The sequence below is a fragment of the Sturnus vulgaris genome, chromosome 1 (genome assembly GCF_052056855.1).
Source record: "Sturnus vulgaris isolate bStuVul1 chromosome 1, bStuVul1.hap1, whole genome shotgun sequence".
NCBI classification, from domain to species: domain Eukaryota; kingdom Metazoa; phylum Chordata; class Aves; order Passeriformes; family Sturnidae; genus Sturnus; species Sturnus vulgaris.
Genome location: NC_142243.1, coordinates 146,130,837 through 146,154,635, shown reverse-complemented (window position 1 = coordinate 146,154,635; position 23,799 = coordinate 146,130,837). Strand labels below are relative to the sequence as shown.

The 23,799-nt window shown below is 42.2% G+C and overlaps 1 long non-coding RNA gene across 1 annotated transcript in view; it reads right to left on the bottom strand.

Annotated features, from left to right (window-relative positions):
- Positions 1–5,832: 5,832 nt before the first annotated feature.
- LOC148225575 (uncharacterized) overlaps positions 5,833–23,799 on the bottom strand; it is an 82,824-nt gene continuing 64,857 nt past the window's right edge. The window contains exon 2 of the long non-coding RNA XR_015808519.1: positions 5,833–7,605. This is a non-coding gene — a long non-coding RNA (uncharacterized LOC148225575). The remainder of the gene's footprint in view (positions 7,606–23,799) is intronic.

Sequence of the window (23,799 nt, the reverse complement as noted above, 5' to 3'; positions counted from 1 at the left end):
CTCAAATCAACAGAGAGATTAGCTCCAGCTTAATTGGTTTGAAACAAGGGCAGATCATCAACTGGGACAGGAGAACTGGTTTGGGCTTAATAAAAAATGCATAATTTCCCACTCACGAATTTTGCTGCAAACTCGTACTGAACTTTTAGAGAAAAAATTATTTTAATGATCTTTTTGTTTGGGTCTTTCTACTTCTATATTTTGTCAAGGATCAGAGGAATACACACTACCACAGAAAGAGGGCTCTTTTTGCAAAAGAAGTGACTAAATACAGGAAATATAAGAAATATCATAAAATATTGTATTCAGTATATATTCTGAATATATTTTGTATGCATTCAGTATGTATTCTGAATATATTATATTCAGTATATATTCATGCACCCAGGCTTTGACAGTTCATACAGGCCACTCTAATAACAGTTTGCCCTCTTGACTGGAAAAATCTTTCTGGGCTTTGGAAGTGTAGTTGTTTGGTATCACACCCTTCCACTGGTGTTTACAAGTCTCAGCATGGCTTCTTAAAATCTTTGGAAATGGACAACACATTAATCCACATTCACCTCTTTCAGATATTTATCAGATACTTGAAGTCCCCCATGTGGCTGCTGCCCACCCAGGAAGAACTGAAATTCCCTGCACTTTTTTGCTGCTGAATGTTTTGGATCCACCCAAGTCCTCACAATACAACAGAGATTAATATCTCCTTCCTCTGACCACCCTGACTTTAGACAGCTCCACTACTATTTCCATAAAACACTGAATTAGGCCTCTCTCAAAGGCTGGCATGCAGGACTTTCTGCTCTGCAGATGAAACTTAATGTATTAGAGCTCTTACTGGGATCTCAGATCTTCTTGTTTTTGCTTTGGATGAGACCTTGAATCAAAATCTTAGAATCACAGAATCATAGAATGGTTGGGTTGGAAGGGACATTTAAAGGTCACCTAGCTTCGCCTGCCCTGCAATGAGCAAGGACATCTTCAACTTAGTCACATTCCTCAGAGTCCTGCCCAGCCTGGACTTGAGTGTTTCCTGGGATGGGACACCAGCACTTCCCTGGGCAATGTTCCACTCTTTCATTACCCTCATCATATAAAATACCTTCCTTATGTGTAGTCTAAACCTACCCTCTTTCACTTTCAAGCCATTGCCCCTTGCTCTATCACAACATGCCCTAGTCAAAAGCCTGTCCCCATCTTTCCTATAAGACACCTTGAAGTACTAAAAGGCTGCTATGTGGAGCCTTCTCTTCTCCAGCTTACAGAGAGTTGAACAGTCCCATCCCCCTCACCCTTTCCTCACAGCCCTCTGATCATCTTCATGACACACCTCCAAACTCCCTGCCTGTCTTCCTGGCACTGGGGACCCCAGAAGTGGATGCAGCACTCCAGATGGGATTTCATAAGAACAGAGTAGAGGGCCAGGATCACCTCCCTCAACCTGCTGTCCATGGGGCTTTTGATGTAGCCCAAGACACATTTGGCTTTCTGGGATACAAAAGCCCATTGCTGGCTCATGTCCAGCTTTTCCTTGACCAAGGAAATCCAAGTCCTTCTTCACAGGGCTGCTCTCAATCCCTTCATCCTCCAGCCTGTATTGTACCAGGGGCTGGTCAGACCCACTTGCAGGACCTTGCACTTGGCCTTGTCAAACTTCGTGAGGTTCACATGGTTCCACTTCTTGAGCTTGTCCAAGTCCCTCTAAGTGGCATTCCATCCCTCAGGCCTGCCAGCTGCACTCTCAGCTTGGTGTCCTCTGCAAACTTGCTGAGGGTGCACTCGATCCCACTGTCTGTGTCACTGATGAGGATATTGAGTAGCACTGATCCCAGCGTACAGTACAGATCCTTGAGGGACACACTGGTCACTGACCTCCATCTGGACATTGAGCCATTGACCACTACCTCTGGATGTGACTATCCTACCAATCCCTCCTCCACCAAACGCTCCACCCACCAAATCCCTCTCTCTCCAGTTTACAGAGAAGGATGTCATGAGGCACTGTGTCTGAGGCCTTACAGAAATCCAGATAGATGCTTCTCTACTGCCCAGAGCAGGTCCAGAACTTGGCCAATATGGTATTTGGAGAGTTAGTCACTATTCAAATTGCTCCTCACATAAATTATATAAACATCAAGAAAAGGATTGGAAAAATCTCTAGAGCCCATGGTCAATGTTCTTAGCTAAGAAAGTAAAGAAGAAAGCTTCAACCTGTCTTTCCTCAAAATCCATGAGAAATTAAGCAAATTAGTTATTGTTATGGTTTGGAAAGGAGATATATCTTTAGAATCTTTAGAATCTTTAGAGTAGGTATCTGATTCAGATCTATGAAGGCTCCTAGAAGCTGAATGCTGCAAAACAGCTCAATTGTCCCTCAGATTAGACAGAAAATGTAATTATAAAGTAGAATATGACAGAAATTAGATCAGTCATAATGGTGACTAAATTTTCTCTCCCTGATTTTTTGAAAACTTCTGGTTTGTTTTGTTTTGCACTTAGAAGGGATTAGGTGTTCTATCCTCTTCATGAAGATATTCTGTCCTCTCAGTGTTCTACACTTGACCCTTCTTTGGTCATAATGTGATCTCTGCAATTTCAGAGCATACTCTTCTTCCAGTGCTATACTATATAATCTAATGAAATAAATAGGGGTAGGACCTGTCACAAATCCAGTGACAGTCCCATAGTGCCTTACTGACAATGGTTACTTCAGGGACATGGAGATATTCTCTTGGCTTTTCCACAAATGACAGAAGAGCAATGTCTTACCTGGAATTACACAATGAAATAAGCTGGGGTGAGACACCCACTCCTCTGCTTAGTATCCTTCATAAACACAAGTTGAGATTGTGTAAACCAAAGCAGAGCGTGGTGGTTCCTTACCTGCATAGCACCAACTAACACATGCTGTCCTTCCACACCTTCCCCTGGGACCACAGACCATCACCCTGGTCTCCAGTGGCTCCTCCAGGAAGCACTCATTGCATCTGCTGCTTCTCCTTGCTTCTTCAGTTTGGGAAGATTGAATACCTTCATAATTCTAATTTTTTCTTCATCCTCGATCTGCTGATGTCTGCCCAAAAGAATATTTGGTTGCTTTCAGTTGTCACTGCCTATTGTATTTATTGGGCACTGGATGCCAAAGGTTGTGTGATCTCTTACAATGTGGGTGGAAGAAAACTGGAACCAGGTAAAATTGTTCCAAATCCCTTGACCCTTTATGCCAGAGGCAACCCAGCTGGGAAAGTGAATGAAAAGAACAGTTTCACTGCAGATCAAACATAGTGTCTGAGCTGAGCTCTCCTGGGCCAGTGAATTACAGCGGCTAAAAATTCACATCTGAGCACAGGATCTGATTAAAACCTAGGTAAAATTGTAGAATTAACAAAATTATTTCTTTACAAAAATGCTTAGCTGAATCTAGGCTCAGAAACGCTACTCTGTATGAGCAAAACCAATCTTTTGTTTTCAATACTGGGGCCTGTTTGCTGGGCACTTCCAGTGATGTTAGCTAAAATATAAATTGCTGCTTATCAGTCAGACCTTTCCCTGAACTAACACCATGGCAGCTCCTTTTCTCTCTCTTGGAAGTATCTCAGACCTGAGAATGCAGACATGCACATATGGAGGAATATTCACAGGGCTTTTCACATGGCCAACAGGAGCTTTCCTCTCACCTCTAGACCTCTCACGAGCAGGAAAAAATACATCTCCTAAAAATAACTAATTGACTCCCAGTTTGCTTTATGTTGTCATGTGTCCTGAGAATTTTCTTCAAAACTTCAACATGTCTGTTAAGCAAGACTGGTAAGCCACTAGTTCTAATTAGGAGAAACTTTGAGGTGCAGCCATAGCAACCTGCCCTAATCTCAACTCATTTGAGATCCTCTTGGACTAAACAGTTAACCCACCTCCCTCCCTCAGCACATTCCTCAGCACTGATAACCGGGACTGGAAGTGATGCTGAGCAAGTTCACAGATGATACAAAACTGGGAGGAGCTGTTGACTCCCTCGAGGGCAGGGAGGCCCTGCAGAGACCTCACAAATCAGAGCACTGGGCAATCACCAACCATGGGAGGTTCAACACGGGAGAGCTCTGGATTCTGCACCTGGGATGGGGCAATCCTGGATGTGTGGATAGACTGGGGAATGAGAGGCTGGAAAGCAGCACCGTGGAAAGGGACCTGGGGGCCCTGGTCTGTGGTGAGTTGAACATGAGCCAGCAGTGCCCTGGCAGCCAGGAGGGCCAGCCCTGTGCTGGGGGACATCAGGGACAGCATCACCAGCCAGGCAAGGGAGGGATTGTCCTGCTCTGCTCTGCACTGGGGCCTCACCTGCAGTCCTGTGTGCTGGTTTGGGTGACACAATGTCAGAAAGACATGAAGCTGTCAGAGAGTGTCCAAAGGAGGGCAACAAAGATGGTGAAGGGCCTCGAGGGGACACTGTAGGAGGAGTGGCTGAGGTCACTTGGTCTGTTCAGCCTGGAGGAGACTGAGGGGAAACCTAACCATAGTCTACAGCTTCCTTGTGAGAGGAAGAGGAGGGGCAGACACTGACTTCTTCACTCTTGTGACCAGTGACAGGACCTGAGAGAATGACCTGAAGTTGTGTCAAAGGATGTTTAGATTGAATATTAAAAAAAGGTTCTTTACCCCGAGGGTGGTTGGGCACTGGAATAGGTTCTCCAGGGAAGCAGTCACAGCACCAAGCCTGGGAGAACTCAAGAAAGATTTGGACAAAGCACTCAGACACACGGTGTGACTCCTGGGGATGGTCCTGGGCAGGAAGAGGAGTTAGACTCAATAAGTCTTGTGGGTCCCTTCCAATTCAGCATATTCTGTGATTCTGTGAAATTACTTTCACCAACAGATACAGAGAGCAAGGTTCCTCTGATGAAATAGAGATGTTTCCAATGTCTTCAGTTAAAATTAGAGTCAAAGAGTCAAGGACAGCTAGATCAAAGGGGATCTTTAGTGAATCTTTATGTAAATCAAAGCCCAGTTGTGTGGAACTCACCTGGCCTAACATTCAGTGTGTCTGATACAAGTGTCTACCTCAGGTAGTATCTGGTCTGTGAATGGTCAGTGGAGATTTAACCAGCACAGTCAACAGATATTTTGATGTGGTTCATCTAACCAAACACAGAGCACAGTTCACAGAGGTGAACTGCATCATAAGCACCTCTGAGTCTGTGAAGGGACCCCAGGGAGGCTTGCTCAGCTGTACATACACCATTTAAGGCACTGCCAGCAAATGTGAGTTGCAGAAACTCGCAAGACCACAAATTGTGCTGAGCTCTGGATTGCCATATTCATTCCTTTATACAGCTGTCAGTCAGGAATGGTTGTAGCACATTTCAAACCACACAGGAGTGACAACCCTCCCTTTCAAATCTTAAGTGCTTCCTTGACCTTAAAGGAGGGTCATCACAGACATAGTTATTGAACAAATTTAGCAGTGTTGAATAAACCTGTCCTGTGTGAATGCTGTAGCATCATTCAGAGGGAACCCTTTGAAATATCTAAGGCAGAACATTTTTAATGGAAATTAAAAATGAACAGCCAGTGCAAACAGATTCTGTGGATCTTCTTTCCTATTCCTGTGGTGCTAATTTCTGTTTGACAGTCTATCACATGTTAACTGTAGTACCTGGAGGGAAGAGATTGACTTCAGAGCCCTAATACAGCCCCAGAGGAACACCCTGAGTTTCTCTGCAGAGTTGCTGATTGCTCCTTGGGTGCTACTGAGTATGGGGGCTGTGCTGAGCAGCTGGTAATTTCCCTTTAACATCCTGCTGGAAGAACTCCTGCAAATCCAGACGTTGGACCGACTAATAGAAGTAATAAAGCTGATTCCAGGTACATTTATTTTAACTACACAATAAGACACAATGTTAAAACTGCAAAGTGCCAGCCTGGTTTTCTGCAGTACATAATATGTCTTGCATTTTTCACAGTAACCAGAAAGGCATAAACATGTCAGAGAAACTACCCAGGATGCAGAAATATTCCTTGCAGAGTCACATAAGAAAAGGCAGGCACCATTCTTTAAAACCAAGCATGCACAATTAACAAGAAAAATATTGCCAATAAAAAAGGGAAAGATGGCCAGTGAGTATAATTAGATGGGATAGTTCAGGGTGTGGGTTTGGCAAGAAAATGACAGCTAGAAGTAACAAAAGCACTTTTAAGACAACTGATGCTTGTAGCTGCAGTTTCACAGAATCTTGTGAGCAGATGGAGCTTCACAGAGGACTCATGGCTGAAGCTCATGGTGAGTATCTGTCAGAAAAAAGTTGAGTGGGGTCCCAGAATGGTCAAAGGTTTGGTTTTCTATGGGAAAAGATCTCTTTGTTGCTATTTATCTCCAGTGAAGGGTCTGACTCAAAGGTTTTTAAGTATCAAGCTTTCAAATCTGGGGTGTAAAATCTAGCTCATCAAAGTTCCCATAAATTCTTTGACTAAATATTTCTGAGGACCTGACTCTAATTTTAAAAAGGACAAAGGCAAGCAGAATAGGGAGGCTGGAATACAACATATATAATGGAGTTTTGTGCATTACTCTTTACTCATGCACTGATCAGCTGGCACAGCCACCCTCATCATCTCACCCCTGTCCCAGCAGGACCAGCCCTCTGGTCATGACATGCCCAACCTCATGGAACTCCTCTGAGGCAGGAGATCATGAACTGGGCCCCACTGGGATCTAAGATACAAGTTCATATGGCCATATGGAGATGCTGTGGCAAAACAAACACTGGACTGTGCTCCTTGCCTTTGTTGGGATTCCTTTGTCACCGAACTCTTCATCAGCCCGTTGTATTTAGGAATACAGATCATCTCTAGTCTCTATATTGCCACAATAACAAACAGCTCAAACTCAGTGGGTTCAGCTCCAGAAAGCATCCATATGGGAACATTCAGTGAAATCCAAGGATTGTGCTGGAAACAGCTGGCAAATATACAGAACTGGAGGCAAGACTGCAAGCAATATAGCAGCAAGCACCACAAATTCAGTATGGAGAGTGTCTTTTAAAATGTAAACGTCCTCAGTGCTTTGCAGCAAGAAGCAATAAATGTTTTATAATATTTTAATTGAAAGCACATAAACTGAAATTATTTGAAAGGAAGAATCCATGAGTGTATATTCAGTGTTGAAGAGACATAGAAGCAGATTTGTGCCAAATTCCATTTAGAAATATACATTGAATGGGTTGATCTCAAAAATCCTTGAATTGCACAAAATTGGCCTGGAAGAGACCTCAAAGACTCATGTAGCCTAGTCATCATGTCTCAGAGCACAACTGAAGAAGCTCAAAAAAAGTCTTTACCATTGTTTAAGTCCTCCAGTAAGAATATCCTGGGGTCTTCTCAGGCAGAAAGAAAAGCAGTTCTTCCGCAGAGAAGCTCAAAAACTCAAGGTCAGTTTACAGTACGCCAAGAGGAAACTTAAATGTGGGAGGTGCCTTCCCCAAATATCTTCCATCCCCATGACTGGCTTTTGCTGGGTCAAGGTTGGGTTCAGAGCAGCCTTACTGAGTATTCATCATCTGATGATTATTCTTTGTCGATACACGTGGCCACAAGGCCTGCAGATGATTCCAGCTGAGGAAACCAAAAAAAGGAAAGGTCTTTTTAGCTAGAGAGAAATGTGTTTTGTCTGTAAAGCTCGAAAAGTGCAGTAACATTCAAAGCCAGTTTTCATCCCTGGGGGAAGCCTGTGGGGTACCCTGGAGAGAGGCAGGACAGATAATGTCAGTCACAGGGGAGCACATCCACTCTCACAGCCAAAGAGAGGCTTTACTGGAAAAAAGCTTATTGTATCATAATCTATTAAAAAAAAAAAAAAAGGCTTGCAGTTGTGAAAAGGCCTGATCTTAAGAAAACTTGCATAAAATAATCTGTGTTTTCTAATTTGACAGATTAGTCATGACTATATTATGCCAGAAAACAGAGCTGCACTACAATTAACTAGTCCTTTATTATACAAAGTGCCCTCCTGTTTTATTTAAGTAATAAGGGATAACGACTCTATCTAGCAAGCGTGCTGTGCTGTGCTCTGACTGTCAGGTTTAATTGACTGTCTGCTTCTTGCCCAGCCCCCAGGGCAGTGCAGCTGAGCTCTCTCCTGTACTGGGCTGGATTGAGAGTTTTACTCCAGCCTGCTTAGTAGCTGAATATAGATGAGTTTAATTGAAAGCTCTGCTAGCGGTTTCTAAAAACATGCATGTTTTGCCCTTTAAGAAAACTTGAGGGGTGAAAAGGCATAAGCTTTCCTGGCTTTGCTATGGACATCTTTACTGTGGACGTCTTTGAGAAGTATTTTCTAAGCATTTTGATTGCAGGACTCCAGGAATACCAGAACAAGAGAAAATAGGAATCACTGTACTGAGTCAGATCACCATTTTCCAGTAGTTTCCAACCTGTGTAAGTAGACAAGAGAGTTCTTAGGGAAACATTTTAATCATGAGGGCAAACATGCTACCTCCCCATTTAATTGCCTGCCAACAGTAAGCAGGACAAAATCATGAAAGAGCAGTCACATCTTTATGTTCAGTAGACCTTAATGGATTTTTCTTCGATAAAGTAATTCTGTTCCTCTATGGTTTCATATGATCTGGTAGTCAGCTCTTGAACCCACAGCAGCTTTTAGTGTGGTTCTCCACAGCTCAGCCACATAACACCTGAAGATCCCTCTCTTTCTGTGCACTTTGTCATTTTCTAGCTGCACACAGTGCCCACCAATCTCATTCTTGGAAGAGACAGGGAATGATAATTACTGATGTGCCTACTTCTGGCCGCTCATGGTTTTATAGACCTCTATCATATATCCCCTCAGTAGTCCCTGAGGTCTCCTAATCAGCTTAATTGTTCCTTGCAGAGAAGTTCCATACTTTTATTATCATTGTTGCCTGTTCCTGAACCTTTCACAGTTTTGTTATAACTCCCCTGAGACAGGGGAGCAGGAACACACACTAAGATGTGATATTTATATAGAGACACACTGTGCTGGTTTTGGCTGGGGTAGAGTTAATTTTCTCGGTAGTACATGGAATGGGGTTGTGTTTTGGATTTGTGCTGGAAACACTGTGGTAATACAGGGATGTTTCATTTACTCCTGAGCGGGGCTTACACAGAGTCAAAGCCTTTTCTGCTCCTCAGCCCTGCAGAGAGGAGGCTGGGGGTGCACAAGGAGCTGAGAGGGGACACAGCCAGGACAGCTGACCCCAGCTGACCCAAGGGACATCCCTCACCACATGGCATTGGCTCAGCTCATAAAGCTGGGGAAAGAAGAAGAAGGGGGAGGAAATTCAGGGTGATGGCATTTTGTCTTCCCAGGTCACTACCACATGTAATAGAGCCCTGCTTTCCTGGGCGTGGCTAAACACCTGACTGCCCATGGGAAGTTGTAAATTAATTCCTTGTTTGGCTTTGTTGGCACATGTGGCTTTTGCTTTACATGTTAAACTGTCTTTATTTCAACCCGTGATTTTTATCACTTTTGCTCTTCTGATTCTCTTCCCCATCCCACCACATAGAAGTGAGAGAGCAGCTGCACGGGGCTTAAGCCATGACACATACTCACTACTCTGTTCATTAGCCCTTTACTAAAAACTCCTAGATCAGATTGGTTTTTCCAAGTGTGTGAGCACTGACAAAATGTTTATGAAGATAATATCTTTGTAAACAAGGTATCCAGAGATTGTGTTCATGAGTAGTAAAGTCATGTGAGCTCATCATTTATTCAGACAGCTTTGGACCATTTTTTGTGCATTTGTATTATTTATTCACACTGAATTTATCTACCATATTATTGCTAGGGCAATACATTTTGCAGTTCTTCAGAGTTGGACTTTGTTTCTAGTATCTTAATTTTGTCCTTCTTTCCTAGATATTGATATGTTGGGCAGAATGAGCTGTAGCAATCTCCTTGTAGAACTCCATTCCATAATGACAAATGATCATTTATCATATGTCTTCTATTTCCTATCTTTTATCCAATTCTTTGAGAGCTTATGCTGAAATTCACATGTCTATATGATCATTTTAGAGGTTATGTCAGGCACAAGAGTTGATTTTCATCACTGGTTTCTACCTGATACTAATTTTAACTAAAGACAGATCCCAGCATTAGCTCTCTGAGGTTACAATCTGAAGGTGACAGTCTGGCAGATAGCATGTGAGACCTATTCCAAGACAAAGATCTTCCCCATTTCAACACCATCCTCCTCTCCATCTCCTTCCCTTTGGAAAAATCACAGTACCACGGCATAACTTAGGCTGGGAGGGTCCTCAGGGGGCCATACACCCTACTCAAAACAGACTATCTTTGATGTTTGATCAGATTATCAGGGCCTTGTCTAGGCCAGTTTTCCATATCTCTAAGAATGCAGAGACCACATGTATTGAACCACATTACACATGAGGAGAGAACTGGCATACAATTAACTGCAGCATATACATTTGGAGTTTCTCCAACTTAAGACAGTTATATTTGTGTCACCACCCTTTGGCTTTTGGTGGTGATGTATTTATCCCAGCTCATCTTTATTGTTCTGCTGGTGCTTTGTATGATGCATATTAGACAATGTTGATAGGATTTGGTTACCTAAATATAGATATGTGCAATCTGAGATGCCCCAGTGTATTCCTTCCAGCTTCTAACCCAGGCTGCTGAAAAACACAGGTGTCTGCTTTCTCCTGTATTATATTGGTCAGCTCCCAGATGTGTCTTAGACACAAAAGGCCCATCAAATAGCACAGACATTTATGTTTAGTCAACTAAGTAATCTTAGCACAAAAATTCAGTCTAGGCAAAATCCATTTAGGTTTGGCTCTTCATCTGAAGGGAAGAATGTTCAATCATAGCTCTTCCCTCATAGCATCACTACTATCTATAGATGCAGGCCAAAGTTAAATGTTTTCCTCCTCCTGTGATGGAAGAGCACAGCTTTTCCACTGCACTGTACCCATGCATTCCACTCTTTTGCATGATAAAACAATGTTTCAAGTGATGGGGAGTAAGCAAAGCATAGTTCCTAGGGCAGTGGGGCTGGCCGAGGGACAGCTGAGATCCTGCTTGTCCTTTCCCTACACAGAAGCATCCTCAACATGCATCTCAAGTCCAAGTCTTAGATATAAATAATGTTATAATAAGAAAAACTACAGGGAGCTCCTCCCCTTGGATATGGCTTACATTACTCACAAGTTACAAATGAAACAGGAAATGGGAAACCCATGGACCACAAAGCAAACTGTTAATATAAAATGAGCTGGTGGATCCAAAGCACTTCTTTTTGTATTCTTCAGTAAAAAAAATTTTCATTGACATCTTCTGCCCATGCTGTAAGCCTAGCAAGTGTTGCCTTTTACTTCACTGGTGACAATCTCTTTGAAACTGTTTTACTTTACAAAACCAAATCCTCCTTCAAACGATATGTTAAATGAAGCCTGAGTACTGTGAAAAGGTTGTAGTGGCCTCTGAGCAACAGGGAAATAATTTTACATCAAATTGATTTAATTACATGAAAGTCTGCTTTTACCAATGTGTGTTGATCTGTGAAACAGTGAAAGAGAGTGTGAATTTCTGTTTTGTTCCATTAGGGTAATGTTAACAGAAACTAACTTAAAAATTTCAGTCCTTTAACTAACTTAACTAGCTGAACAGGTATTCCTTCCCATTTCTTTCTGCCACTGCCTGAAAGGAGGTTGTAGCAAGGGGGCATTGGTCTGTTTTCCCAAGTAACAGGTGATAGGATGAGAGAAAATGTCCTTAGATTCTGCCAGGAGAGATTTAGATTAGATATTAGGAAAAATTTCTTCATTGAAAAAGTTGTCAAGGATTGGAACATGCTGCCCAGGGGAGTGGTGGAGTCATCATCCGTGGAAATATTCAAAAACCATGGAGGTGTGGTGCTTAGGGATATGGTTTAGTAGTGGATCTGACAGTGCTAGGTTAATATTTTGACTCTATGAACTTAGAGGCTTTTTCCAATCCTGATGATTCTACAATTCTCACAGATCATACAATCCCTCTCAAAAAGTAGCAGAACTATTCAGAAATGTTTTTCTGTCCTTTTCCCATATGAAGAGAACACTTCTGTTTTCCACATTAATTTATTCACAACCAGCCTTTGCCCGTTGTTTTCATGGCAGTGCTGTCCTGAAGGCCAAGCAGCTCTCATCTTTTTCCTGGTGCTTGCCTTCTTGTTGTGTGTGCAGACAGAAACAAATCCCTGGTGCCTGCAGAGCACTCAGAGCTCTCTGTCTCCACAGCCCTTTTCTGCCCCTTTCCAGGCTGTGTTCTTCTTTTCTGACTAAGGGTGACTGGCTTTACTGTCATAGTGTCCAAATCCCTTGGATTTCAGTGCTCTTAAAAGATGAGCAAATGTTTAAATCAATCAAAATACAGGCAAAGGACAACCAGACATGATGGTTGCCATGCTGTAAAATGTTATCACCTTGGCAGCAAAGAGCTGATCTCTGGCAGCATGAGTGTTCCTTGTCCCTTCCCATGCCAAGCTGGTTAACCACTGTGGATGCAGAAACTAAGCTTTATCCCAAGTTTATTTCCCATTGTAATTCACTGGCTTCACGGATAAGGTTCTTCTCTGCAACTTTGCTCTCTGCAACTTGCATGGCCATGATTTTCAGTTCAGGTCCAGACTGGAATTTCCCTTTGCTCATTTCAGTGAAGAAATAATCTTAGATTTCCAAGAGACTGCTTTGCAGAGAAGAAGCCCACCTGCATGAGGATGGATAGTCAAGATTTATCTGCAATATCTAATCCTGTTCTTAAACTCGGTAGGAGCCTACACTTTGGAGAAAAATCAACAAGAATAAACCTATGAAATTACTGACAAAGCAGAGGCATTAATGTGGAGAAGCCTGACACTGAGATTTGTTAGGCTCTGGAACTGTTTCCCAAGGTTAATGATAAAAACACCATCCATCATTTAGGTCTTCTAAAACTAGTCAAAGCACTAGAAAAAAAATGCACTTTCAGAAAACAATGTTCTATTATCAGGAAGATGGGCTGGATGACCTGATAAATCTTTTCTACCTCTGATCTTTTGTTCTATTAAAAGCATGGAAAGGCTTTTTTTTTTTTTTTTTTTTTTTTTCCCAAAGTAGATCTGCCAAATGTGGTTGGTTGGAAAGTAGAATAGGTAGACTTTTATTCTGGACAATTCTGAAGTGATGCTTGTATATCTGATCCCTTTTAGAGAAGATTTTTTTTCCAGTATCCCTTAATATTCCCTGTTGTAAATATTTAAACTCATCTTCAAAATTCCAACGTGTTCTGTTAGCCCCTCAGCAAAAGACCAGTAGCTTTGCTGACAAATGACAAGATTTAGTTTTATACTGCTCATCTATCATTATCAGTACAATGGACAAAGACACCCTTCAATGGTAATATCTGGTAGGGAATCAGTGTAGAGATAATTTCATGGCATTCTAGTCAGTTCCTGGTTTTGAACTTCTGTACAAAATATAATCAGTGCAACAGATTTAATCTCCATTGGGATTTGCCATGAAAGGCAAAGCAAAACCTTGCCATGATAGTCATCAGCCAGCTCTGAAAACTGTCCCAAGTGCTATGAGTAGACCTGACACAGGGTAAGACTGGTTTCTAGCAAAGGCTTTTAGGTGATTAACTACTAAAGGCAGTAGGCAGAAAAATGGTTTCAGAAGAAGAATAAAATGCTAGGTCGCCCTCCTGCTATGAACCTTTACCTTAAGTATAATTCTCAGAATGGTTTGGAATAATTCACTCTCAGGTGCCTTTACAGCAACATGATGGGACTTAACAGTTTCATCTGTAATATCTAAGAGAAAATTTTCTCACTCCTTCAGAAGTGTAGGGGTGGTTCAAAATTCCTAAAGAAAGGATAATGTTTTCCATTTAGTACTTTAGACTTTTTAAAGTAATTTTGATAGATGTCCATTATATTGTTGTGTTATTTCCAAAGTGAAATATTGGAACCTAAGTGGTTATTTTCAAAGTGATAGAAGTCTTTAACATAAAAGGCATTAAGAACTAGGCAAGGCTGAGGTACAGCTGTGTACACTGTAATTTTTTCATCTGGGATAAAAGATTTCCCCATGTGTACAGCTGTGTTTGCTGATTTCCTTCTATAAAAAATGTAAAACAAGCTAACAGTGAGACATCATCTTTGCCTGGATTGGCAGAGCTAAATCCTGATTTACACAGCTGGCATCCTTTTACACAGCAAACTACCCACATTAGCACTCCCCAGCCTACTTGTCAGATGCTTCTTCCCTAAGCATCTTGTTTTTATCTTTCCTACACTTTGTAAGAATTTACCTAATACTAAGTGCCACAAATATAAGTGTTCCTCCATAACTACCCCATGGGAAGAGGAATTTCTTTAGAGTCACTTTATCGTCTGCCAATAATTTGCCAGAATTTGGTCCTCACAGGTTATCTTACTGAATTTGTCCTACAGCCTGCCACAACCCCGGCTCTGCAGAAAAGGAAAGTCTTTTTCCAGATCCGTTGAGGATTCCAGATCCTCTTTTCCAAAAAGCTAAGCACGGTGACTACATAGAAACACATCAGCCAGCTAAGGGCCACCTGAACACACAGCATGCACAGGCTTGCACAAGCTTAGTGACTATGTGCACAAAACCAGACAGGTATCATCAACAAATATCTCTTCCAGCTCCCACAGCAGACCAGTGAAGGGCTGTGAATGACATTGCTATTATCCCTGCTGAAATTATCTCTAGGTTGTACTGCTTGGTCCACAAATTAACTAGGCTGACATGGCCTGATAGCAGTTCCATGATAAGGAGAAGGATTCAGTGGCTATGGTGGTTTAATGAGCTGCCAGGACAACTTTGAGAAAAAAAAAGGTTTTTCTTCCACCAGAGAGTTCAATAAGCCAGTGTGTTGGTTTTTCAAGGTGTGGTTTTTGGTGAAGGGCCCACAGAGGTGGCTTCTGTGAGGAGCTGCTGGAAGTTGCCACCATGTCCAGCAGATCCAATCCATGATGGCTCTGAAGATGGACATGCTGCTGGCCAAGGCTGGGCCAATTAGAGAATGGTAATGCCTCTGTGATAATATATTTAAGAAGAAATCAAAACAAAGGTAGTGGCGCAGTTTGAATTCCAGCTGTAGAAGAAGAGGAGGTGAGAACATGTGAGGGAAACAACGTGGAGACATCAAGGTCAGTGCAGGAGGAGGGGCAGGAGGTGCTCCAGGGGCCAGAGCTGAGATTCCTCTGCAGGTCATGCTGAGACCATGGTGAAGGAGCTGTGCCCCTGCATGGGGGATGCCAAGATCCACCCACAGCCCATGGGGATCCATGGGGAATGCAGAGATCCACCCACAGCCCTTGGGGATCCATGGGAGATGCACTTATCCACCCAGATATCCACCCAGAAAGAGCTGTCTCCTGTGGGAAGGAACCCCATGGTCTCACAGGGGAAGGATTCTTCTCCCAGAGCAGCAGAACAAAATCTGTGATCGTGATGAACAGACCAAAACCCCCATGCGCTGTCTCCCTGTGCTGTCAGTGGAAAGGAGGGAGTGGGGGGGAAGGGCTAATTTACTTCTCATTATCCTCCTCTGATTCTGTTAGTAATAAACTCATTTTCTATGTCTAAGTTGAACCTGTTTTGCCCTTGGAGTGTTTTCTCCCTCTTGGTCCTCACCTCAACTCATGAACCCTTCATTAATTTTTTCTCTCCTCTGGCCAGCTGTGGCAGGGGAGAGTGAGTGATCAGCTTTTGTCCGTGCCTGGCCTCAAAAGTGTCAAACCAGCATGGCCAGTTAGGGCACAGCCCCCAAGGCAGGCACAAGGGAGGAACAGAGGCAGCATTTTCTGGTGCTGGCATTCCCCAACATGTCCAATGATCTAAGATCCTTCTGGTGTTCCTAAGGTCTCTATTTCTTCAGCCTGAGTCCTCTGCTGAAGAAATCCACTCATATTCTGCTTACGCCCATTGCACAGTTAACAGAAAGTGAATCATAGGGCAGAGCTTCCCTGCATCTGAGTGGTAACAGGATGGTTTATTTATCTGAGGATTAGGAGTGAATGAAAGCCTGGAGTACTCAAGATGTGACACTCCAATACACAGTGAATCATTAACAGCAGCTAGTACACCTTGGAAAGGCAATATCCAACCTCATGCCAGACTCGATGTTACAGCAGTGACAGGACCAGGAAAAATAGCTTTTAACATCTCTGAAGGCAGAGCTGTAAAGCACTGAGATGCCTTTACTATGACAGGGACACACCAACAGAGCACTCATAAGGGTAAATCACACCTCCCTCATTTATTGGGGGGTGTTGAGCAGGCTGAGAAGGGAATGTGTGAAGAAGGGAGGTGGGAGTTCATCATGATCAGTCACTGATTTTCCAAAGGGCTGTTTTGAAGCTGGCCCTGGGCCCTGTTGGCAATTGCAGCTCCACAGTGAAGGACAAACATCGGGGCTCAAGGTTTAGGGCAATGGTGAAGGCTTGAGTCCAGATTTCACCAACAACCAGATTTCATTAATGTAACAGAGACTAAGAGGAAAATGTGACACAATCTCTCATATCACATTCATGGGTTAGATTCTCTCTTCTGGGGGAATTTTGGCCAGTACAACATGATGGCTGCGTTCCTGCCAAGGATGAGACTGGAGCTGCTGATACTGCAGCAGAAGCATCTGTGCTTCATACAGATGGCTCTGGCCATCCTGTAGACCAGTGAGATTTACAAATTAGCCCCATGGCAAGTTTTTCCAGCAATGGGGGAGTTCCAGCTGCTTTCATCTAGCAGAGCTCTGACAAGAGCTACAAAGCTAAAAACCTCTTCACTCTCACACAAATCTTTTGCCTGCCCCTTTTAGCAAAATAACTGAAAGCAGTAGTATCAGAACACCCTTTTTAAATAAAATATTTTTCCCCCCAAACATTGGAAACGCACATTTATCTATACCTATTTTACCTCCATTTTACTTCTCAGCATCAAACCCTACAATTTCTCTTCCATTTCTATATACTGTGCTGCACAGCTGACATATTGCTAACCCCATGCCAAAGCACAAGCTGTAATAATACTATCAGACCAGCATTTCAGAGAGTTTTTCCTCACTAACCTGTGTTTGACCTTTAATTGATAAACAGCAAAGTGGATCTGATAGTAGGGTGATGCAGAGGCCTTCTATCTCTCTATAACTTCAACTGATTGCCTCTAAAATTGAGATAAAGTGATACAAGACCACAGTGCCTGATATGAGAAAACACATTACTTAGCACACAAGCTGAATGTTGAGGCAGAGCATGGAAGGATTACAAAAGTAGAAGAAAGACAAAAGAATGTGGAACAAAAATGTCTAGGCCGAGAATCTTGGTTGATCTGTCAGAATTAGTCATGCAGTTGTATACAGATTAAAACCACCTTGTTTGATTAATCTCAAGGTTTACCAGGGAATTTAGCCACACTAGTCATTAATTTCAATGAGCATGTTTGTAGCCAACCACCTTTGTTGACTCTGAAAAAGTGTATGTCTTGATATGACATATTTCTTCCCATGAGCTTCTCATGGACTGAGAGCAGCAACAATGAAGAAGTGTTTCTACATGTGCGAGTTTATCCAAAGGAGGTGCTTAATGTGATGATATATTTTCAGCTGCTACTGCTCTTATTAAGAAGAAGATGAATATAGAAATATTGTTATAAATAGAAGGCCACATTCGTGACCATGTGCTGTGAGTCATCACTGTTAATTATTCAGATGTATTTTCAAAGATACCTGGGGATTTGCAGAAATGAATGGTTGTAGAATAAGAGTTTAGCTATTTAGTATTTTTACTGACATATATGTATAAGTCTAGATATGTATCTATTTGATTTTCTCCTGTTTACAGATTCTCCCTGTAAATAAAGAGGAGGAACTATCACATGCTAGAAGTGGCTAACATCACATGATGCAGTGAATACTGAACTGTGCGTGCAAACCAGCTGACAAATCTCCCATGCTAAGCTTTATTGTATGAAAACTATTTGTCAGGTGCTTGTGACTAACAGATGGATTTTTCTAGTAATCATGACCAGCTAGTGGACAGCAGACTAATCCAAAAAGTGATGGTATTTCTAATGTGTAGTGTTCTCAGAATAAATTGCTTTCACAGCTTTATTAGCTACACATGATCAGCCATGGGAGTGTTTTTCTTCTGTGTCCATTTTAGTTGTTGAGTCTAAGTGATTTTTTATAAGAACAGTAGCAACAGAGTACAGAAAGAGTGAGAATGTACAGGAGTAAGGGTCCACATTGAGGCTGGTTATATTTAATCAAGGATAGCCCTAGGAATCATTACTTTTTTTGAAAACTAAACAATACAGGAAATATTCCCAGCCTGGAATGGAGTTGTCTGCACTGACAAATATTGCAGTAGTTCACAGTCTGATTCAGATCTGGGACCACTAACATAACATCTTCCCAAACCATTCCCAGTTGCAGTTCAGCAGCTAGCACCAGTCAGGGATCATTCCTGGCAGGTTTTGTATGTGGAACCACACAGTTTCAGAGACTTAGGGACCAACACATCAGCAGCATGGATGTGAAATCTCCTACACGAGTTGTTCTCACTACCAAAAAATATATATTAAAAAATCCAATCTACTGAGGTTGATGTAACCCCTGTGCCCAGGAAAGCTTTTTCACAGAGTACCAACTCCTCTGCTTCCACCACATTTTTGCTATCCTTATTCCTAGTCCCTAGGACTTTTGTGGACCCCTGTGTTTCATTAGCGTCTTTATCTGTCCTTGCCTTCTTGCTCCCTGTGAAGAAGGAACTGGCTTGGCTTGGTCTCTTGCTAAGCCAATATTCAGCCCCACAGCTCAGCATCTGCAGAAGCTGCAAGAGCAATGCTCTGCACAAGTTCACTTCACTGTCAATAAATGTTTACTGGCTCTCCCTTCCAAAACTTTGTCTTCTGATTTATATCTCCTTATTTCTTAAGATTCATAGAATGTTACAGGGTTAGAAGGGACTTTAAAGATCATCCAGTCCCAGCCCCGCTGCCAGGGACACCTCCCACCAGACCAGCTGCTCAAGGCCTTATCCAACCTGGCCTGGAACACTGCCAGGGCTGGGGCATTCACAGCCTCCCTAGGCAACCTCTTTCAGTGCCTCCTCCCCCACAGAGTAAAGAATTTATTCCTAATCTCTAACCTGAATTTCCCCTCTTTCAATTTGTACCTATTACTCCTTGTTCTATCAATCACTACAAAACCCCTTATTTTTTACAAATCATTCTGAGACCTTTTAGCACCTTATCTCAGTCCCAAAGTGCCTCTACTCAATGCAGTGAATAACCAACCAACTTGTCTTCACTCAGCTCATTTGCTCTAGGAGGCACAATCCATCTCTGTTTTGCTAATTATTTCTCCTGATTACCATTCCTGCAGCAAATGCCAGGATTCTTCCTTCAGAGAACAGCCAAGCTAAGCTTTATTTCAGATGTGCCAATATCAGAAATACATTATTAAAATAATAATAAGCAAAAGAAAAGCCATATCACCTGCTATCAACTATTGTGGTGTCTGATAAGTTGTGTGCACCATGCACACAATGCATGGCACTGTTGGACAGCACAAGTTTTCTCTGTGATCAGAGGACAGCCAGTGCTTTTGAACATATAATTCAATAAGGGATTTGTTGAAATCCAAGACCACTAGCACTACAATCCTGGGCTTCCTCAGTGTTTATAAAAAATACCCTTGCTTTTACATTTGTAGGGAAAGTGTTTATCATGTATCCCAGAGGACCAGCATTACTTTTGCTGCACAACAACAGTGGAGCTCAGGGTGAAGGATGGTGTGTAAATACCAAATCTCTGACCCACACCCTCCTTTCTCAGCTCCACATCTTCTCCAGAACAAGCAGAGAGGGGTTTCCATGCATATACAGAAGAAAGAAAATCAGCTCTCCTCACAGCTAGAATATTTGGCCATGCCCTGAGAGCTCAGTTAAAAAAGGTCTGTTTGATGTACTAGGGATGGAAGAGAGCCTTTTCCTCACACCAGTTGCCTGTGTCTGTAGCAGGACTGATATGAATTCCTCACTGCATTTGGTGTTGGGGGATACCACTGTGCTGGCCAGCAATTGCTCACCTTGATAAAACCTCAGGAAGCAGCCCTACCTCCTCCTGATGCACACTGCAAAATGACTGTGCCATGGCTGCTGGGGATGCAGACAAGAACAGGTCCCCTACAAAGAGCCATTATCACCCAGCCGACACAGATGCAATGTGTTGCTTCTTTACAGACCACGTTGGCCAATTAAATCTATCAACCAACTAATTTATGCCTTGCAATGGGTGAAGTAACAGGAAAAGAAATGTGTCTTGTTTAATTCTCGTCTCTGTGGCAGATGTCAGTAGATTCAGTGCAATAATGTCCTGTATAAAAAGTTGTCGGGTGCCACTGGCAGTAGGCTGAGGAGAGCTCCACTGTGACTCCATTTCCAGAGTTTGTGCAGAGCCTCCACCGAAAGGAGCTGCTTGGCTTTGCCAAGGCAGCTCCCGAAAGGCTCAGTACAAAGGAGCACCAATAAAAGCCAAATGCAGGAATTTGTGCCCCTCTTTGTCTTTCTTTGTGACCAGAGCAACTGGCCTAAGAACTGGTACTCATTACCCTGCACCTTTGAAATCCCTGTCATTGTGCAGGGGTTACTTCTGGGGCTAAATTCTTGTCTTGCCACCCTGGAACAAATTTGGAAGGTTTCCATGTAAACTAAAGGGTCATACTTAGATTCTTATTAAAGAGAAGAGAGTTCCTCTCCTGAGGTTTTTCTAACACAGAATTTTTTTCCATTTTTATTTTTTTTCCTCATCTTCTTTCTTCTTTCCTTGTTTTGCTTTTGGTTTTTTGTTGTTGTTGTTGTTTTTTGGGGGTTTTTTTTGTTTGATTTTTTGTTTTTTGGGGTTTTTTTTGTTTTGGGTTTTTTGGTTTTTGGGGTGGTTTTTTTGTTTGTTTTGGGGGGGTTATTTTGGTTTTTTTTGTTTTGGTTTTTTGTTTCTTTTTTTTTTTTTTTTGCAACTTGGAATCTTCTAATTTTTTTCATCAGAACAATCTAAAATAATCAAATCAGTCTGTAAGTTGCTACAGATTGTTGCTATGAATTATCACAGTCTTTGTGCCAGCATATTGATTGCTTTAAAGTCAACTGAAAATAGATGCACATCCTGGTAGAGCCATAAAAACCCTCTACAAGAGCAAAGAGATAATTCATCAGTACTATTCAAAAATGTAGCTTGCAGGTACAGGAGTATGATTAGCAAATAAGAGTAAGTGCATCTCTGACAGCTTCAAAATTGTGACACATACATGCAGTCAACTGTCTGCCAATACCTTAAATAAACTGATTGTCTAGAAGGAAGCTTTTCTGATCAGTAATAGAGGATTCAGGTAAGGATTTTCCGGTTTTGTTTTTTGGGTTTTTTTGCAGGTATAAGGAGTTGATTTGTATACATTTTATAACACCAACAAATCAAAGCACTCTTTCAAATATTTATTAGAATTGTTACTGTGGATGTACCTTTATTCCACAGTGAGCTGTTTTATAATTTATGATTTATAATTGTATAGATTCTCAGTGTGCTGTAGCTAGACTTTGTTCCTCTCTCTGCCTGTCGACTCAATTGGGTGCTATCTCTTCCATGCTAGATTAGTGCTCATTAGCTCTGATAGATGTTATCCTTTCAAGCTGTTGCTAGCTTGACTTTGTGGCTGGGTTAGGAGGAAATTGTTTCTTAGAACCAGAGCTGAGAGCAAGCCCTTCAGTGCAGATTTTTAACTCTCATGGCTGTTGCTGGTTGTTAGACTGCTGTGCTCATTGGTGCTGTACTATGGATGAAATTGGTGCCGAGCAAAGGGAGGCTGCAGATGTTCTAAAGCAGCCATTTCTACCCAGCCTTATCAAGCCAGCCTTGCAGCTGCTGAGTTACTTTTCACCTAACATCTGAAAGCTGCTCAGCAACCTAAGTGAAGAAATCACTGTGACTGGAAATGTCCTCTCAGTTCCGCCAGGCATGTTAACAGAATGGGGTGGCTGAAGACAAAGAGAAGGGGAAAACAATCTTGTCACTACCTGCGTGGTCCTCTCTGCTTGGAGATACAAATCAGAGACCAGATCTTCGCCTGCAGTGGAGCTCCAGCATCTAAATGTATGTGGAGACACTCAGCTTTAGATGTGGTAATCTGGAGTTGTCTTCGACCTCCAATTTCCCCATCTTATCAGGAGTTGAGGGAACACCAAGGGGTGGTCCATCCCACCCTGTTATCCAGTAGAATTTGAATGAGTCACTGCCTGCAGGTGCCTGTGTCTGTGCACTCATTGGAGAGGACACAAAATGCAGCTTAACCTGGATACCAGTTACTACAGGGATGGAATTAGATTAGATCAATCCTCTTCCTGTGATTCCCTTTACCAAATATCCCAGCAAAGGCTGTGGCCAGCATCATTGGTTTCAGAGGGAAGGAGCAAGACATCTGCCCACAGGAAGTTTCTTACCTGTCAGTGTTTGGGGAGAAAGTGTACATCTTGCATGAAGATTAGGTTGGTGCTCTTCAAAAGTAACTGTTTCCCATTAATACTGGATATTACTGTCTTCTGTACAAACAATCTGTTTCTGAATTTCACGACACTCTTTTAAGTTTATCTATTATGGTAATGAATTCCTCAGGCAAATTGTGCATTGTCTGAGGAAAAAATCTCCCTGCATCATTTTTTTCTGAATATATTTGTTATAGTAATTAAAGGGCTTCACTTCCCACAATGTTTTCTTTTAATGTTAGCTTGAACTCTGCAGATTGGAGATGGCTGCTGCATGCATAGAGGTGGGCTAATCACAAGACTGTAATTAAGGAATGCATGAGTTCCTTAAAACTTCTCCAATATGAATTCGTCAGAAAAGCTCTTCATTAGCCATTTGTTTGCCTCTTTGTTTTGCTCAATCTGTACAAATTTTACATGCATATACATGTATTTCTGTGTCAGCCCTAGCAAGGACAGGATCTCTTGGCCCTGATGGATGCAGATAGTTTTCTCCTCTTGAGTTCCATTTACCAGTGCAGGAAGTCTGTCTTTCAGGGGAGAAATCGAAACCCTATAATACTTTTGATCTGTGAGTTTAGTGCAAACTGACCACTATGACACCTCTGAAGTGCTGGGAGGTCCTCCCAGACAAGGCCCAGTTTGGTGTCCTGAGATTACAGTGAGAACCAGTTCAGCTGGTTCACTGCCACAGATTAAATAAACAGAGACTGGCGTTTGTTTTCCTTCACATGAATGTGTTTAGTGGGGCTCAAAATCGATCAGGAAAGAGATGTTTGGAGCAAAAAGACGGAATATTTTTTATTTTGGTATTTGGCTGTGTTGGGGATTTTTTGTGTTAGGGAAAGTCTTTTGGCTTTGAAACCTGCCTGCCTCAGCTACATAGGTATATCAGGAGGGAATCTGTCAGAAAGAAATGGACATTTGGCAGGGAAAAATTTTCAAGTCAGACATAGAAATTAATCCTGATTAGGTTTATTAGGGTTGCAAGAAGGGTAAGTACTTATTCCATGCACTCTTTAAGGGAATTTAATTTCTGTGTGTTCTGGTCGGGTTTTGTTTTGTTCCTCCCAGCTTTCTAAGCTTCAATTTATATGACACAAACCAATTACCAAGCGGTGCTGCCTTAACCTTTATTTGTGCTGATCCACTCAAAAGCAGAGATAGTCACTCTCCAATAGATCATTGTGCTTCCAGAAGGGTTGTTGTAAACCAAAAGAGC